The sequence below is a fragment of the Corvus brachyrhynchos genome, unplaced genomic scaffold (genome assembly GCF_000691975.1).
Source record: "Corvus brachyrhynchos isolate BGI_N302 unplaced genomic scaffold, ASM69197v1 scaffold209, whole genome shotgun sequence".
Classification (NCBI taxonomy): Eukaryota; Metazoa; Chordata; class Aves; order Passeriformes; family Corvidae; genus Corvus; species Corvus brachyrhynchos.
This window is the reverse complement of record NW_008246056.1, coordinates 1,619,655-1,631,494: the sequence shown is the minus strand read 5'-3', so window position 1 is coordinate 1,631,494 and position 11,840 is coordinate 1,619,655. Positions and strand designations below refer to the sequence as shown.

The 11,840-nt window shown below is 50.5% G+C and overlaps 1 long non-coding RNA gene across 1 annotated transcript; it reads left to right on the top strand.

Moving 5' to 3' along the window:
* The first annotated feature begins 2,836 nt into the window (after positions 1 to 2,836).
* Positions 2,837 to 8,919, top strand: LOC108449509. The gene is made up of 2 exons (XR_001865671.1): positions 2,837 to 6,944; positions 7,861 to 8,919. It is a non-coding gene; the product is annotated as an uncharacterized LOC108449509 (long non-coding RNA).
* Positions 8,920 to 11,840: the final 2,921 nt, after the last annotated feature.

Below are 11,840 nucleotides of genomic sequence, written 5' to 3'. Positions count from 1 at the left end.
TAATAAATGGAATTGTCATGTAATTTCTGGATTGCATTATAACAAGGATTTCTCTGTGTATGAGCAGCAATTCCATCAGTACCCCTTTTTTTTTTTTTGGTGAAAAGTATATTCATTATCTTAGACTTACCTATTGGCAGCTCAGAGGCACTGTTTCCTTTTGAACTTCATGAACAAATTCAAACCAGGGCAGGGGGGGAAGCCATCCCCACTTTCCAAAAAGTTCCCCATGGTCAAAAGTGCCCTGAGCTTAAGCTGCACTGAGACTCCCAGCCAGCTGCAGCAGTGTCCCAGCAGCGTGACATCTGAACCCCGGTGTTTAGGATTACCACCCAGGTTCTCCAAAACTAACGATATTTTTTAAATTATTTCATGAAATGCAAGCCAAGTAAATGTGATGATGCTCTCCTTGTTTGTCCCTTGGAGTGAGAACACACAGTTGAGGCTTTGGTCCCTTCCCTCATCCCTCAGCACAAACAGGAGAAGCAGCTGAAGGACTTGGAAGCAGCAAGGATGAAGTGGAGCTCTCAGGCAGTAACCAGAGCTGAGCTGAGGGAAAACAGCTGCGATCTGGACACCAGCAGTGTCCAGTGCTGTCCTCAGGGAGCAATGGGAGGGGTGGTCCTTCACCTCAGGAGGTCCTCAGCCCTGCCAGTGCCGGGGTTTGTCCGTGTCCAGCACAGCCTGGTGTGGTTGTGCAGTTCAGCTGCAGCTGGAGAAAACACCCTCGTGGGGAGGAGGAGGTGGGGAAGGAGAGGTGCTCAGCAGCCCAGCAGGATAACGAGCTCACAGAATGCAGATGCACGTTTGTGCTGGAGCTCCCACACAGCCACAGCCGCTGGCAGCACCCAGACAGAGATGTGGAGTCATAGAATCATCGAATAATTCAGGCACCTTTAAAGGTCACCCAGCCCAACTGCCCTGCAATGAGCAGGGACATCTTCAACCAGAGCAGGTTGCTCAGAGCCCCATCCAACCTGACCTTGAATATTTCTGAGGGTGAGGCATCCACCACCTCTTCAGGCAGCCTATTCCCATGTGAAACACCCTCACTGTGAAATACTTCTTCCTTTTATCTAATCTAAGTTGACCCTCACTTAGTTTCAAACCATTATCCCTCGTCCTATTGCTACAGGTCCTGCTAAAAGTCTGCCCCCATCTTTCTTATTAAGCCCCCTTTAAATACTGAAAAAGCAGCTATGAGGTCACCCCAAAGCCTTCTCTTCTCCAGGCTGAACAATCCCAGTTCCCTCAGCCTTTCCTCACAGCAGAGCTGCTCCATCCCTCTGCTCCCCTTGGTGTCCCTGCTCTGGACTGGCTCCAGCAGCTCCCTGTCCTTCCTGTGCTGGGATCCCAGGGCTGGATGCAGCCCTGCAGGAGGGTCTCAGCAGAGCGGGGCAGAGGGGCAGGACCCCCCCACTCCCCTGCTGCCCACGGGGCTCTGGGCTCAGCCCAGCTCAGGGGGGTTCTGTCCCAGTGCACATTGCTGAGACAGCCCCAGAGGTGATGTCCAGCTTGCATTGGTTTACTCAGAGCTAGCTCCAGGGTGCAGAGAGGATTTTTGGCAATTCCATGACTGATGTTTGCCTCCAGGATACAGTCCAGCAGCAGGATCTGGCCTGGGCTACACTCAGCTTTACATTGGACCCCTCTGTACTGGTCTTGGCATCTCTGGGCATTTTCCTGTAATAATCCTGTCTATTCCATTGACTTAGACAATAGTAATTGAGCTTCAAATTTAATTACAGTATGGGAACAAACTGTCACTTGATTGAAGACACTTCTTGACTATTTATTGAAATAAATAATCCTACCTGATTTTGCAACTTGACATGAAGGGGCTAGACGTTGGGATATCTTTTATGGCTGTGTTTATATCCTTTCTGTCAGGTGCAGCACACCAATAAAATACCAAGCCCTGGCTTCCAAAATGCTCCCAGAGACTCTCCTTTCTCTAAACTTCCATTAGAGGTAGTTTAGAGAAAGAAGAGACCAAAGAGGGATTCTCTCTGATCCCTCACTTCAAGTCCTTCCCAACTCCCACCCAGCTGGACCTGCTGCCAGGCTGCCCTCTTCCACTGAGACAGGGGACGCTGGGCAGGAAGGATTTGCTGTGGCTGCAGAGTCATGCCCTGGGCAAGAAATGCCTCAAATTAAAGGATCAATAGGATGAGGCAGGGGGTTTAACCATTGCTTTTACAGGGATATTTGGGCCTTCCAAACACGCATTGTGTCCACAAGCTCATCCTGGGAAGCTGAAGAGGCTGAAGATGCTCTTGAGGCTCAGCCTGTAGTTAAGGGAACTCTTTTGCTTCTCCAAAAAGTACTGAGCAGCATAATTTATTCCAGACCTGTTTGCCTGGAATTCCTCTGTGGGACCTTACCACCTCTAACACGTGATTCATTCCCTCTAGCCTTTACAGTTACCCTCTGTAGCCATCAATGTCTCAGGCATTTGGTTTTAGAACAATAGTTTTTAGAGAGCAATTCTTCCCTGCTGCAACTTGATGTCTGCCTCTGTGACTTCACAATCTGAAATCCATCCTTTGCCAGCTGTGCCAAGCCCAAAAAACCCCACACCTGGACCCACAGAAAGTTGAGCTCCAGGTTCAAAACACAAACCTGGTTCTCACCTGCCCGGGGGCTGAGCTACCTGAGACCACCTCAGACTTCAGAAAAACTTGAACTTCTGCCAAAATACATAATCAGTGCCTACTTATATTTTGCTGGAATTGTTTCCTACCAGAAATTCTGGGTTTATGAACAGAGACATACATTTTTAAAGCTGATGCTTATTTTATGATCCCAACCTAGTGATTTTTATTGTACCCACTTAATTATGGGTGAATCACACACCTTTGCTGATGCAACCTCACACCAAGTTCCTCACAGATATATCAGCTGTAGGTGTGTCAGAGAGAGAAAACCTTCTCTTGCTGGTACCTGAGCCTGAAGTGCAGTACATTTCAGCTCTCCTTCTTATGTTTCAGTGAATTCCACTCCCAGAATGGAAACGTGGGAGTCCTGGTTCCTGACTGCCACATTACAATGAGCAGAAAAATTACGAGAGTGGGATGCACCCCCTGGGAGTGCCTCAGTGACCGTCACCCTGCTCCTGTCCACCAGAGCAAGGGGGTGTGTGAGCGAAGCTGTATCCATACAGGGGTGACCATGTGGTTCTGCCATCTCCTCTTCCTACAAACTCAAACATTACCTCAGATCCCAGTTTTCCTCCTGCTGTCCTCTTTGTTATTCCCTTTTAGGGTAAGTGTTCGAAGAACATTCCCTCTTGTCCTTCCAAGGGGTCAAACATTTTTAAGCTTTATGCAGGCAAAGTTTTCCTGTTGCATTCATGAACTGAGGCAAACAGACAAGCCTTATGAAGAAGGACCAGGATGGTTTCTGTCCCATTAAGTGAATTTATGAGAAACTCAGTACAGTTTTAGAAAAAAAAAGTGTTTGCTTAGATGATGGATGTCTGTTGAATATTAATCTTTTCTGGGTATATCGCATGCTTTCTTAAAGAAAGCCTAAATTATTCAGGAGTATTTGCATGCTGAGATAAGGCAAATTTACAGGCAGTACAAATCAGACTTTTGCATCCTAATATGAAAGAAAGGCAAGTCCCAAATTTGGCTTCTTAATACTTTATTGGCCATCTCCTGCTAAGTAAAATAATTAAGCTGCTCATTGACATGCGACATACGTCATGCTGGAACAATGGCCACTTTAATCCTTATACACAGCATTGGCAAAATAACTGTGAGATGCCACAAATCCAAGTTTTAGGTTATTCTTTTTATCCATGTGTGTTTTACGGGGTGGCAGTGACAGGAGTGTCACCGGTGACAAACAGCAGGCATGCAGCAGCCTCTGCCCCGGGGAGGTGGCAGTCTCTGTGGGACAGGGTGGTGACCAGGGCTGCCCTGGGGGTGTCCCCCACTTTGTCCCCCTCTGTCCAGGACAGTGCTGTCATCCCTCAGGCTGTGCTGGCCCCTGTCCCCACTGCCACCGCAGTGCTCGCAGGGAAGCGCCAGCCTTATTTATGTAACAGCTGCTGTTTTTAGGTGCTGTCACTCACACGTTCGCTGGAAAACATGGTACTTGAAGAGCTGCTACACTAGTACAGCATATGCCGGAGGCAAAACTATATATATATTAAAAAAAAAAAAAATCCTTGTAAAAAAAGAATTAGAGCAGGATTATCACAGCGTGTCAGCCTCCCATCCGCAGCCTGGCCAGTGCAGCGCCTCACCAGGGCCATGTTTTGGAAATGCTGCCTGGGTTGAAAGCCTTTGTGGATAGAATTGATTTTATTTTATTTCTCCGGTCAGGATCATGGGAGATGCTCTTAGGTGATCCAAATTCCTGCTTTTATTAGCAGCTCTAGGCTGGGCAGAGGATGAGATGGTGCTGGTGATATCATGTGGAGGAAGGAGCTGGGACTGAGCAGTCAGGCAAAAGCAGCTCCTGTCAGGCTGGGGCTGAGGGCACCTTGCCTTCCTCTACTGCACTCCACCTACCTCAGGGTCACAGGTTTCTCCTCATGTCAAGTGCAGGGAAAAAATGCTCTCAGGTGTACATGCACACGTTTTAAATGCGTGTGATGCAGACTGAAATCCAGCAGTGCCGGTTCTGAATGGAGATATCCACAATGATTTCCATCAAAAGTCCTGTTCATGCAGTCGTAGACTGTGATGCCAAAACAGAGCTGCTGCTGGAAGATGTCCCCTCAGACCAAGGCAGTGTGTGACCTCCATGGATCAGAAGTCTTTCAGTGATGCATGCTGATCATCAGAGCTCATGTTTCAGGTTCCCACTGCTTGTTCTCAAAAGCAGATCTCTGCTAGAATTTAAGGTTGTTTTAACGCAACTACATCAATTTTCCTCTGTCCCCCAGTGTGTGGGCACCCTGTGCTTCCTGGATGACTGGAAACCTGCCCACTGGCTCCAGTGGACTTTGGGTTTGGCTCTCCCAGTAAACTGTCCTCCATGTCCTAACCAGCATCTCATATTCTCCACCATTTCTTTTCCGTCGCACACACATTTAATACACTTCCATGAGCAGCTGAGTGTGAAAGAAGGGAGAAACCTGAAAGCAATTAAGGAAATCAATTGAATAGAGTAGAATAGAACAGAGCAGAATATTTCACTTGGAAGGGACCTACAATGATCATCCAGTCCAACAGCCTGAGCACATCAGGGCTGACCAAAGGCTGAGGCATGTTTTAAAGGGCATTGACCAAATACTTGTCAAACATACCTGGGGCATTGACCATCCCTTTAGGAAGTCTGCTCCAGTGTTCCCCCACCCTCTTGGTAGAGAAATGCTTCCTAATGTCTAGTCTAAATGTCCCCTGCACAGCTTTAAACCATTCCTGTGCGTGCCATCCCTGGACACCAGGGAGAAGAAATAATCAAGCCCTCTTGCAGGTGAGAAGACAGATGGATGCTTGGTGGTCTCCTGTGTACCTGGGTGTTGGCCACATCTTCTCTCAGCTTTGCCAGCTGCAGGTCTCTGTGTGCACAGATGTGGGAGGAGAAGAGAAAGGGTGTCATGGATGGTACAAAATACCAAGGATCTGCCATATGTCCTGCTTTCTGCCTGGACCAGAGGGGCTAGGAGGGAACCCACCCAAGGAACCACTTCAGCTATTGCATGGAGCAACCAAGAAGCCATTACCTAGCCCCACACCTCTCCTTGTGCACTTCAGGCCCTCCTCAATGTGTCTGGCCAGGCTGGTGTAAATCAGAGCCTCTCCTCCGAGAGCAGTGCAGTGACCTGCAGCAGCTGTGAATTTGACACGGCGCGCCAGCTTGCAGCTCACCCAGCTGTGTTTGATTTACATCTGGAGCCACTTGGAAGCTCACGTCAGAGGAAGGAAGGGGCAGAAGCAGCGCGGGAGGGACGGCTTGAAAAATGCCCTCTGCTGGAAGGAGCCAAGCCCCATAGAAGGCAAATGGCTGGGAGAGGAGTCAGGCACTGATTTTCTCCCTCTTCCCTTGCCTTGACGATGCCAGACTTCCTGCAACTACTGATTATGATGATTACAGTGTTTCTGGTGTGTGTATGTGTTTGTGCACACGTGTGCAGTGGTTTCTTGCTAAACCCCGCTCGGTTGGACACTGCCAGATGGTACAAAAGCTTACCGGAATTTCATTTTCAAATAAACCACAGACTTGGATGAGCTAATGTTGTTCCACATAGAAAGCCACAAAATTCAACAAAGTGATGTTGTTTCAAGACGAGGACATGTCAAGCGAGGGAACCATCCGGTCGGCTCTGAAAGAGCTACACACTCCCCCTCATGATTTTGGAGGCTGTTTGTGTACAGATGCCGGGCATGCGGCACTGCAGCTCAGGTTAAACCTCTCCCCACAGCTGATGCCTGTGGAGCAGAGCCTTGGCAGAAGTGCTGCAGGAACCACATCTGCTCATAAGCCTTCCTGTTTTGTTTTAACCACTCCTGGAAGGCTGGCAGCCCCCGAGGATCTCTTTCTCCACAAGGACAGGTACACCAGCACTGCTGGGGGATGTGGCTCCACATAGATACCCTCACTGTCATCAGGTCCTGTGATACTCAGCTCCTCAAAGCCCAGAGGCTTGGGATGTCCTGGGAACCAAACTGGGACCAGTTGTCCATTTGATACGTAGTTCTCTGCTGTCACAGCTTTGCCAGGAGTGGTGGCTCTGGGTGGGGTGAGGACCAGTGACACCAAGGGATAAAGCAGCAAAAGGACTTCAGCACTGCAGTGGTTCCTACATCCAAAAGCACATCTCCAGAGCTCTTCTCTCCCTCCCGTACCTCCAGGGTGGGAGTCATGAAGCTGGCAGCAACAGAGGCTGAGCAGGGCAAGGATTCAAGTCAGCCACAAGAAGAGAGCCCCGCTCAAAGGCCCACCTCTCCCTGCACCACTGCCCCAAGCTGTCTGGCAGAACCCAGGTATGTAGTTTCTGTTCATTTAGTCCCAGACAGCCAATGCTGGCATGAATAGTGCTGTGATTTAATAACAAATTGGCAAAAACCTTCCCACCCCAGCGAGAGCCACCTCCAGCCTGTGGCCAGCAAATTAGGTCTTGGCCTGGCTTGAGGATGTGTGGCTGGGGAAAGTGAGCCAGCTGCTGGGGGCCAGAGGCCACAGCACAGCCTCCCACAGGATTCTGGCACAGGGCAAGCCTGCAAAAGGGCTTCAGTGTTGTGACAGAGAGAGTTTGCAGCTCCCAAGCTGGAAGACCCAAAAGCAACAGCGCTAAGAAGGGCCAGGTCTCCGGCTCAGGAGAGGCAAATGGAGTCACCACCACTGCCTTGGGAGACTCAGCAGTGGTGGTGGCATTTTTCCATGTCCCAGCACTGCAAGAAGCACCTCCAGCCGCATTTGCCACAGTTAAGATTTAGTTTCCATTTTAAAAGGCTTTTACTGTTGATGTCCTGTTGTGGAGGGTTGAGCAAGCACTGGCTCAGCCTGATGGATGCTGCACCAGCCTGCCCTGCCTTGGGCTGAGGGTCTCTCTCTGCCTGCTTTTCATGCCTATTTTCAGCTGTTGCCATGCTGCCTATTTATTTCAGCCAGTTGTTTCCAGGGATGTGGCCTTCCTGCTCCTGAGGAAGCATCCAAACTTCAGCAGAGAGAGCAAAGAAATACAGTAAAGGCATTTTTTCCTCCTTAAACTCTCAAGCCTGCAGGATGGATTTTGTTTCAATTGCATCTTTATAAATAACTTTCTATTTCACACTCACCTGTTCATTTTCTGTCCTAGGTAGAATCAATATCACTGATAATTGTCTGTCAGAGCGTTTATACATCACTGGAAGGTGACTAACAAGGGAAAGTCTTTTTTCTTTATCTATATTTTTTCAGACCACTTTCAGTGAATTAACCAACGAGAGATGGCAGATTGATGTAGACTGGGTCCTAATTTTTACCCACAAATAAATGCTTTCTCAGAAGGAGAAGCACTCAGATCCCTCCTGGTAGCTCTGACAGCCCCAGCAGGATGGTCACCCCGTGGAGCTGTGACCTCTCTTCCTGAGCCATCCTGCCGGATGGACGTCTGTGATGCTCCAAGGCGACTGTTGCATCCCTAGCTGCCCCTCGGACTCCTGCTTGTGCCACCCCCACCAGCCCTGCTCTCAGCAACCTGTTTCCCCAAGGGTGTTCTTCTCCCCTCCTCATCCTTCAACCAGCATGAGTATTTTTCTGGATGAGCTTCTTATTTGGCCCCTAAACTATGTTTGCAAAGTTTTCTTTATCAGTCAAAGCAACTGTGATGGGACCTGCTGCTAGAAGGATGGATGAATTCCTCGGGTCAAAATGTGCATTTTACTGGTGAGCTGTCCTGTATCCCCTTTTATTTCTTCCACCTTCCTGTTGCACTGGTGCAAAACAACCCTGTGAGCTCCTTCTTAGCTAGAAGCAGCCAACTTATTCCTCATTTGTACAGCACCAAGTGCCCTGGAGCCACTACCCACTGTGTTTTTTATAGCACATGAGTTGCAGACATCTCAAATATTAACACACACAAACCCCTGGATAAATCCTTTTGCCGAAGCTTCTCCAAGCAGCTCCATGTGGTTGTCCAAAGGAGAGAAGGAGCCAAGATGCCCAGCTTGCTTTGGAGGCTGAAGAGCAGCAGCTAATGTTCAGCACCACGCAGCAGCCCTCCACTGCTCACCTGGAGGGCAGAGTAGTGCTGGTGGCCCATGGCCTCTCCCCAGGATGCTCAGGACAAGCCTTTTGCCCAGCCCTGTCCTGCTGGTGCCAGCCTGCCAGGACCCTCCATTTGCTCCATACTGCGTGGCCCTGGTGACAGATGGTCGCAACAAACGAGCTGCAGGTCACTCGTGTCCTCTGGCGTTCCTCGTGGGGAGCACAAGTGGTTGCATGATGCTCGGTGGCAAATAAATCATAAGAAATTCATCTACGAGGAATTTCTCCCACTCCCTTCTTTACAGAGTTACTGGGACCCTATCCAACAAAATAACAACATTTTTGAAAGCAGAGGCAGTAATTTACAGTGGCGTGAATCAGAAACGCTGCCCCAAGCCCAGCGGGTTTGCCCCACATGATTCACACGCTTGTTTGCAAACATGAACACCGTGCTCCCTGGCCAAAAGGTTTGCAGCCTGGGGAGGGAAAAGGCTGGGAGCAGGAGCACAGAGATGCCATGGCTCTCCGGGACCATGCTGGAGGTCAGTAGCAGAGCCGGAGTTGTGTTTCCCAGATTTGTGCTCTGCTGTTAGCACACATGGAATTGTGCTGCCAGCTTCCAAAGGACAGCTGGTGGTCCTGAGCTGTGACAGCCTGCTCAGGGTCTGGATCCCAGCAGGGGCATTTGTCAAGTCTGAGAGCTTGGTCCATGATGGGCAAAATCTTTACCTCTTTTTCCTCTCCTCTCTGCAAGTGTTTTGGGACTGGTTTTCCCACGTGAGCTTTGCCTCCTGTGGTGCTCAGAGCTACACAGGCCATTTACTCTGCATGTGGAAGGGAATAATCACCATGGAAATGAGTAGCTATCAGCAGTGAATCTCCTAATCCCAGAGGATGAACTTCAGGCTCAATCCCAGAGAAGATGGTACTCCCATCAGCATCCAGTGGCATGGCTGAGTGCCAGCCTTCCCTGACCACGGTGCTGCTTGTGAGGGTACAAGAAGGGCATTTTGGATGGAGGCTGTAGGCTGTCTTGGAGAAGAAGAGGGTGAAGAACAACATTTCGACTTTTTCCCCCCTTTTCTTGTAGATTTTTTTCTTTTTTACTTGATCTAGTTTTCTACAATTATCACAGCATGCATGGCCCACTAAATAGGGAAAACCCCCACCAATTTCAAGCAGAAAGGCTGGAAGATTGGGGCCATCCTGCTCCTGGCAGATGACACGACCATGCTCAGGCATTCACTGGAACAGAAGGTGGGTTTGGGTGGTGCCTGTAGAGGCAGGGAGTGACATTTGGAGGAGAGCTGGATTCCATATGCTGGGGTGTAAGGCTTGGAGATGTGCTGCCACAGCTTGCTCCAGAGGAGCCTGTGGGATGCTCTGTGCTGCTACCAGAGCCAGGGTGCCCAGAAGCCACACATTCCCACTGCTTGCACAATGTCCTGGGGGAAAGTTGCTTGGACCCCTTGGCCCCCAGGGTGCTGTTTTGCACAAGCACTCGTGCCCTTGTGCTGGAGGGGGGTGCCCACAGCCCTGTGGTGCCCCAGGGATGAGGAATGGCCGCTCCCAAGTACCACACACTCTGGTCACCCGGAGGCTGATCCCATGATTTAAGGCAGGAGGGGCTGATTCACTGCTCTCAGCACCCAGCACAGTGTGGGTGGTTTGGTTCTTAACTCCCCTTTGGGACACTGCCAGTGAGGGCATCCCCGGAAGGACAAGGTGCAGCTGATGGTGACAGGGGCTTGCAGGAGGATGACAGCTGCTGGGAAGGCAAGCAGAGCTCCTCCAGCCAGCCAGGATGCCCAGGTGCACAGGGAACTGCTGGGATGAAGCCCTGGCATGTTGCAGAGGGAAAACCTCTGCCAGCTGCCCCCATCACCTTCCACGGCCTTTGGCTGTCCCTGATAAAAATAGCCACTCGCCTCTGTGCTGTGCAGGCAGCAGGCAGCTGGGCACTGGGACTTTCTTTTTCAGCTGATTGCGTGGCATCTATTTTAGCAAGTAGCTGCTCTCAAGAGGTTTTGCTCATGGAAACACCTGCCCACTGCTGTGCTTGTCCCAGCCAGCCCCCAGGGCTCTGCAGGCAGCTGGTGCTCCCACTGTGTCCCTGTCCTGCAGGTCTCTTTTCTCCCCATGATGCCCACATCCCTAAGTTGATCACTAAATTTGTCATGCCTCAAAACTGGGTCTCCCTACATCACTGCAGGAGATCAGCTGGACCCTCTGCCTTGTAGTGAGCATTTCAACCAAAACTTGTTACAGTAGGTTTTGGAAAAGGGACCCACATCTTCCTACCGTCCCATGAAATGAACAGGTTCAAAAAAAAAGGTCCCAGGGTGGGTTTATGCCTCGCTTCAACTGCATTGGAGCATTTATAATGTAGGTCCAGGAACTCCACAAAGGGGTCTCCAAGATGGAGCTGTGTTGCAAAGGGACATAACAACACACCCTCTCAGCCTGCTTCTTGTCTAAGGAAGCAGCAAAGGTGCTGTGGGCAAACTGGTTCTGGCTTGGGAATGGCTCATGTCCAGCCTCCTTACTCCACTGTGCCTTTGAGCTCCAGCCTGTGGCTCCACACAGCATCCCTTTTTCCAGGAACAAGTGCTGATCATGGGAATGCTGGAGCATGCACTTCGGTGGGGTTCTGTGCTGCACCACACAAGGCAAGCCCCTGATCAGCCCTCAGCATAGGTAGGGAAGGACATATGGGAGCTGGGGATCTCTGAGGCTTTCACTTTCAGACACAATCAGCTATTCTGGCTGCCTTCATTGTGGGTTCATCTCAGGGCAGCTTCAGCTGAGCTGGCTTTTAGGGGCTGTAGAGTTACCTCCTGCTCTGGAAGTCAAGGCCTTTGGAGGCTTCCCAGGTGAGAAAAAAGGGTGTGGGTTGCTCTGCCACTGCTGAGAAATGCAGCCCAGGAACGCAGCCGTGCGTGGTCCCCAGAGGCTCCCCACGCTGCAGCCGGCCTCATCCTGCCCCTGCTGGCTCAGCAGCCTCCCCCTGAAACTGAGGGCTGCCAAGCTCCATGAGCAGGGATGGGACACAGTTCTTGAGTTGCAGCTCTATCCCTTGTGTCCCCTGTGGGAGGCATTCAGGGTTGGGGAGGGCTGGGATGGGTGGCTGCAGGATGGAACCTGGTGTAGGGAGGGCAGGGAATGAGCTGCACCGCTGCCGCCTCCTTTTC